General features: G+C 44.5%; 1 pseudogene; it reads left to right on the top strand.

Annotated features, from left to right (window-relative positions):
• Positions 1 to 318: 318 nt before the first annotated feature.
• LOC114604432 (ferritin heavy chain A pseudogene) lies at positions 319 to 849 on the top strand (annotated as a pseudogene).
• The last annotated feature ends 6,814 nt before the right edge of the window (positions 850 to 7,663 follow it).

A 7,663-nucleotide genomic window follows, 5' to 3' on the forward strand; every position in this document is an offset into this window, starting at 1 on the left:
AGGGCTTGTGGTGTTGTTTGGTTTCAGTTTAGTTTGCTAGGACACAGATGTTATGTACTGAAGTTCTCACCCTGGGCCAGCAGGGGGATACTGTAGATAGTTTTCACTCAGGTCCACATATGCAAATAAGGAATTGAAAGTGACACTCGGTTATTGGATAGTTACACAAAGTTGTTACTGTTGCATTGTAGTGGAGCTCTATATAAGCAAGCTGGCTGAAACCTTCAGTTCAGTTCTGTTCTGGCCTGTGAATAAACAAGAGCTGTTTGAAGAATCGCTGTGTCGTCTGATATGTTCACCCACAACTTAACAACAGAGATGGCTTCTCAGGTGTGCCAGAGCTTTTGTGCTGACTGTGAAGCTACCTTGAACCAGCTAGTGAATTTGCAGCTGTATGCTAGCTATTTGTATCTGTCCACGTCCTACCACTTGGACTGTGATTATGTTGCCTTGTGTCACGTGGCCAAGTTCCTGAAGGAGCAGTCCCAAGAAAAGTGGGAGCATGCAGATAAGTTCCTGAAATATCAGAACAAGATAGGAGAGCACATCTTGCTGAAGGACCTCAAGAAGTCAGAGAAGGATGAGTGGGGCAACAGTCTGGATGCCCTGCAGAGTGCCCTGCAGGTGAAAATAAATGTGAGCCACACCTTGCTGGATCTGCACAAGCTCGCAACAGAGAAGGGAGACCCTCATCTGAGTGACTTCCTGGAGTCTGAGTACCTGGGGGAAGAGGTGAAGGTCATCAAGCAGCTGGGAGACCACCTCACAAACCTGAGACGCCTGGGACTGCCGCAGAACGGCATTGGGGAGTACCTATTTGACAAGCTCACTTTGAAGAAGAGCGGCTGAATGCTCTCATCACTTTTGAAAAAGAGCGAAATTTGTAGTCAAGTTTGTGTAGCGTATGTTCAAGAATAAGAAGGAAGGAAGGAAAGAAAGAAAGAAAGAAAGAAAGAAAGAAAGAAAGAAAGAAAGAAGGAAGGAAGGAAGAAAGAAAGAGCCCGCCTGGGTAAAGAGGCCATTAAATTGTTTGATTTGATATTTGCTTCTCGCCTTTCCAACAATAATGTCAACCGCAAAGCGGCTCACAATAGCACCATTAAAAATTAACAAATATTACAGTCACTATAATCATATCAAAAACACAGCAGCATAGAAATAAGGCAGAAAACAAACAAATTCAGCCAGCGATCTACAATTCAATGCAAACTCGTAGTGATTCAGAATATCAGAAATGGCTGCAAGTCGTCTCCAGTCTCCATCCAGGCAAGCAAAAGTCATTATTAAAAAAGTCTAAGACATATCCCAGGCAGGCCGAAGCACTCAAGACAGGTACAAAACATGGCTGGTGAGCAGTATGGCCTGGGAAAAATGGTGCAATTAGGGTTGCCACCTGTCCTGTATTTCAATGTAAATTGCTATGCCCTGTACTGATACAGTTTTGTCCTGTATTTCAGGTCTTCTCTATCTCACTCCTGTCTCCCCCACCCTGCCAAGTTGGGGGTCCTCTCCAAATGAATGTGTTTGAAAGGGTGTGTGAAAGGTCATGTATTTAAGTTCTGGACAGCCAAGCACAGAGAGATCCACAAATTAATGCAAATCAGTCAGATGGGTGGGGTACAAATAATAAAACTATTATTAGTTGTAGTATTGTGTGTGTGTGTGTGTGTGTGTGTGTGTGTGTGTTTGTGTCTGTGGCAAATTCCAGAGGGGCCATCCTATTAGGCTGCCATGGATTGTAATGGATTGCTTTGAAGTCACTTTGGCACCGGGGGGGGGGGGGGAATCTCCCACCAACTGCCCCGCCCTGCCCTGTCCAGTATTTTGCCAGAACAAATGTGGCAACTGTTAAGTTGTGGGTGAACATATCAGACGACACAGCGATTCTTCAAACAGCTCTTGTTTATTCACAGGCCAGAACAGAACTGAACTGAAGGGTTCAGCCAGCCTGCTTATATAGAGCTCCACTACAACGCAACAGTAACCATTTTCTGTAACTATCCAATCACTGAACGTCCCTTTCGATCCCTTATTTGCATATGTGGACCTGAGTGAAAAACTATCTACAGTATCCCCTGCTGGCCCGGGGTGAGAACTTCAGTACATAACAGCAACGCTAAGTCCAGCAGGGGAGGGGGCGCCTTGGGAGAAGCCTAAGAGGGGCTCTGAGGGATACATTTGGCCTCTGGGTCTATGGTTCCCCACCCCTCCTCCAGATGCTTTCAGTCCAGGCGCTGCAAGCTAACAGCAGATTGACACAGCTTCAGTTCACTATTAACTCATAATAAAGTTTCCAGTTGTATTTAAACTGATTTTACAAAGGCAACGGCAAAAAACCCCTTTAGCTAAATAATTATGTGTCATACTTCTTGATTACTTTTTTTTATAAAAAATATATATGTCATGGGGTTGGTTTTTGTTGGGTGTTTTCAAACCACAGGCAGATCAGAACCTTTCAGTGTAAGTTACCATGGCAAACCCACTTGCTGTTATACTACTGAACTAGATAATGAATTAACCACAGCACCATCCGTATCTCTTCAACTAAGAACAGACATTGTCTGCATTATATCGTTTACTGGCTGGCCACGTAATACAACTGTGATCGGCAAGAAAATACGTTATCTTGCACAGATAGGACATGAATATCTATTTTTGTGCCGTTTCTTCGACAGAGGCCCCCTTTCTTAACGATAAGAAATAATTATCTCCCTTGAAAGTAAGTCTTTGTGTTCATGTGGAGCACATACATGTGGTTTTTCAAACAGTTATCCCGTATTGAATGGTGCTTGGTGCCCCAATGAGGCCAGGGAGAGGGATATATGGTTCGGTCACAAGGGGGCACTCGACGTTAGTTGTATCTGGGAGGGAGCAGTCTGGAGTTTCATATATATGTGTGTGTGTGTGTGTGTGTGTGTGTACACAAATATATATACATATACATACATGCTTTCGTAGATTTTCACGGGTACAGGAATGCAGGTTTTGGTGTCCTCGGGTATCTTCCCGTGTAAAAGTTGGGGTGTCTAGGCGACGTTTCGACGAGGTCTCACTCGTCATCTTCAGGCAGGTGCTTTCGGCTTCTTGTTACTGGAACAGAGCAGGATCTCAGTGTTTGAGTTCCTATAAATACTGTTGAGGAGGTGTGGCCTCCAATGTTTTGGGCAGACCCACCTAAGTGGGTGACCCACCTAAGTGGTACTCAAGATATCACTCAAGAAATCACTCAAGATATCCCTCAAGCAATTAAGGAACAAAAGAAGAAAAGGCACACTAGCCTAGGAACTTCCTCTCTGCCCAAAACATTGGAGGCCACACCTCCTCAACAGTATTTATAGGAACTCAAACACTGAGATCCTGCTCTGTTCCAGTAACAAGAAGCCGAAAGCACCTGCCTGAAGATGACGAGTGAGACCTCGTCGAAACGTCGCCTAGACACCCCAACTTTTACACGGGAAGATACCCGAGGACACCAAAACCTGCATATACATACATATATATACATATACATATATATATATATATATATATATACACACACACACAAACGTTTTTATTAATTTTTTAACATATCATTTCCAACAATCACTTAACATACATTCTTATCTTATAGACTTTTAGACTTCCGTCAACTACCTCTGAAGATTTCCCATTCTTTACCACTTAATCTGCATTTCTTAATTTCTCTATTACTTTTAATTGTCCTTAACTAATAATTCTCTTCATAGTCTTCCTTGCAATATTTCGCATAGTCCTCCTTACAAAACTTCTTGCAGCCCTACCAGCGTAATCTGTTTATTACAATTGCTTTTCAAATAGTTCAAATATTTACTCCAGTCCTCTAAGAGTCTCTGGTCCCACAGGTTTCAAATCCTTCCTGTCAGTTTGTCTAATTCTGCATAGTCCATTAATTTCATTTGCCACTTCTTTCGTCGGCAGTCCGGAGTTTCCTGTACGTATTTAAGAAAGAATCAATAAAGTTATGGCCTCAAATCCTTACAGGGTGTGTGTGTGTGTTGCGTGGCTCTTGCCCGCCATTTCTGCTCTGGTGTGAGGCAGGTTCCCAGACAATGGCTGTGTACACATCGTACATTTCAAGCACAGAATCCCAAGAACTGTAGTTTACCCCTCACAGAGCTATAATTCCCAGCACCCTTCACAAAGGAAAAGGTGATGAAGCTCTACTACCTGCAACTGTTAACTGTTCATTAGCTGCTATAGCCTCTGTCTTCCTCCTCCTCCTCTGTCCAGCAAGGTTTGGGCAGCAACAGCAGCAGCTTCAAGGCAGTGGCAGGACCCTGGTCTCTTGGAGGGAGGTTCAATTTTGTCTCTTTGGAACCCAGTTTTCATCATGACTGTAATAATGGTTGTTCTTGTCCTGTCTTGTCAGTTTACAGAAATCAGCTGGGAGAGGATGTCTTCTCTCCCTTCCCCTCCATGAAGAAGATGAAGAAGAAGGGGAGGAGGAGGAGGAGGAGTTGGATTTGATATCCTGCTTTATCACTACCCTACGCGGGTGACGCTGTGGGTTAAAACCACAGAGCCTAGGGCTTGCCGATCAGAAGGTCGGCGGTTCAAATCCCCACGATGGGCTGAGCTCCTGTTGCTCAGTCCCTGCTCCTGCCAACCTAGCAGTTTGAAAGCACGTCAAAGTGCAAGTAGACAAATAAATACTGCTCCGGCAGGAAGGTAAACGGTGTTTCAGTGCACTGCTCTGGTTTGCCAGAAGCGGCTTAGTCATGCTGGCCACATGACCCGGAAGCTGTACGCCGGCTCCCTCGGCCAATAAAGCGAGATGAGTGCCGCAACCCCAGAGTCGGCCACAACTGGACCTAATGGTCAGGGGTGCCTTTACCTTTACCTTTAAGGAGTCTCAAAGCGGCTAACACTCTCCTTTCCCTCCCTCACAACAAACACTCTGTGAGGTGAGTGAGGCTGAGACACCAGAGAAATGTGACTAGCCCACATGTGGAATAGCGGGGACGCGAACCCGGTTCACCAGATTACGAGTCCTCTGCTCTTAACCACTACACCACACTGGCTCTCTCATGGAAATAACTCTGATTTCCTGCTAAAACCTGCAGGGCATGTACAGGCAGAGGAGCAGAGGGCAACTGAAAAGTTGGCAACACTTTTAATATGCATGAGGGTCTTCTTCTGTAGAAAAAGTTCTGGAGGCTCAGAGGGATGGTCCTCATCTGACTATCAACATGCAGATTCGAGTAAATACTCCTCCACTTGCATTTGCACATAGGAATAAATATATGGGAATCTTTTGTTTACCGTCTTCTTTAATAACATGTAAGTGACCACTCTAACCCTATGCTTACTTTGCTTTCAAGGAAAATGTCAGAGAGAGCGAGAGCTGGATTGATATATCCCCCGCGTTCCCTAGGAGAGGATTGAGAGCTTTCCAATCCGCAGCAGACACTGGGGCTGAGCCACTGTTGTAAAGTGAGTAGTGTGGGTATGTGAAGTGGCAGGCATTAAAAAGGAAAATAAGAAATTGTATCCCAATCAACTCTTTATTGTTGAATGTGCTATTGTTATGCTGCTGATCATGAGATATAACACAAGATTGGGAGACAGAACGTTAACACGCCTTTGGCAACAAAATACCTGGGTTCAGACCTGGCCTATATAATTACAATAAAGCAAGGCTAGACGTTTGCACGGAGACCTCACTGTTATCTAGTGGTGGTTCTAGGCTAAACTATTTCACAACAAAGTAAATCTGTGTTTTGCAGAGTTGTAAGGTAAAAAGGTAAAGGACCCCTGGACGGTTAAGACTAGGCAAAGGCGACTATGGGGTTGCGGAACTCATCTCACTTTCAGGCTGAGGGAGCCGGTGTTTGTCTACAGACAGCTTCCCGGGTCATTTGGCCAGCATGACTAAATCGCTTCTGGCGCAACAGGACACCATGACAGAAACCAGAGTGCACAGAAACGCCGTTTACCTTCCCGCCACAGCGGTACCTATTTATCTACTCGCACTGGTGTGCTTTTGAACTGCTAGGTTGGCAGGAGCTGGGACCAAGCAACGGGAGCTCACCCCATCACAGGGATTTGAACTGCTGGGCCTCTGATCAGCAAACCCAAGAGGCTCAGTGGTTTAGGGCACAGTGCCACCCGCAGAGTTGTATGCTAATAGAAAAGATGGAAGGCCAGGGAACCTTCTCTCCAGTTTAACTTATTAATGCACCCTAGTTTTAAAATAGTGGGGTGGACTTGAAATAGGATTTACTGAGTATCCAAGCTCAAGGAATTTGGCTGCAAACTTACTTTAGTCGTGTTAAAAGTGTTCAGATGGGTAGCGTAGTGTTTCTTTTCTGTAGGACATCCCAAAAGTATGTTGAGGGACACAGAGCCTTCACTTGGTACCAAGCAATCTTGATTGTGTGTGTGATTTTTCATCTTATGATTTTCCATCCTAATACTCTCATCCCATTCTAAAGTTAAATAATTAGCGGTTTCCCCCCTCATGTTTAGTGTTTTTGAATCCGCTTCCTTTTATCCTTACAAAATGGTTGATGCCTCTGACTCTAGCACTGGAGACATAAAACGCGAAAGAGCATTTGAAAGACTCGGTGGGCATAAATGCTTCACTTTAATCCTCCCAGGCCCTTTGGCAACCAATAATGTCACAAGGGCAAGTGGACAATGAGTGCTTTTAAACTTCCTCGTTTCCTCCATGTGTTTAAGCGAAGTGAGAACCTACAAGGCTGTCCATAAATATAAGTCAGACTCACGCAAGGAAAAAAATAAAGGAAGTTTGTAGGCAAGCTCTGTCTGTAACCACAGCAGATGCTCTTAAAATACTTTAGGTTGTATCTAGACAAAGGTGCACGTAGGTTCTGCAGAAATCAACCAGAACAGTTGGCCATGTAGCACTGTAGCCTTTGCCTGGATCCAGCCCATTACTTTTAAAAACAGTGTTTCCTTTGAACTGGCCTTTGATCATAGAATCATAGAACTGTAGAATTCTACAGTTATAGTCCAACCCGCTGCGATGCAGGAATACTGCCACAGCCAGCCTTCTGGTTCACAGCCAGACACACTGACAAATTTGTTGACATGAATCTTGCCCCCACCCTGTCCTGACATCTCTTCCCCGCAGCAGAAACTAGGAATGTTACCTTTGTTAAGCAGTGAAGCGCAGCACTATAAATATTTGGAAAGCAATGCCGAAAAGGTGCTGGATATTGAAAACTGCTGTTGGTGGGTTCAAATGCAAAAAGGTAGCATTTGGGCATCTACAGGTGTGAGAACCAACAAAACACTGCAGTGTAGATTGCTGTTCAAGATTCTAGCCATCTCCTTTCATTCATTCTCCCAACTCTATGCTCCATGGTCATTTTCCTATATTTCTTTGTACTTTTGCAAAACTTGGAGCCTGGTGATACCTGCCATTTGTGAGTTGTGCCGTTTTGGTTACCTAAGCAACAACACTCAGGACCTGAGCATCAGAAACCCACCTTACCAGAATAAGGCAGGGGAACCCCATTTTCTGAAACCCAGAAATTCACCCCAAATAGCCAAATAAATGGTTTTATTTAGTTCCAAAGGTAATAAAGTTGTTGATGGAGGGGAGAAGACCTGAGTAGCCATGTGGGTGAGTTAGGGTCAGCCATCATCCCCGAGATGTGACAGCATAGACTCAGGA

This window comes from Podarcis muralis, chromosome 9, assembly GCF_964188315.1.
Source record: "Podarcis muralis chromosome 9, rPodMur119.hap1.1, whole genome shotgun sequence".
In the NCBI taxonomy this organism is placed as follows: domain Eukaryota; kingdom Metazoa; phylum Chordata; class Lepidosauria; order Squamata; family Lacertidae; genus Podarcis; species Podarcis muralis.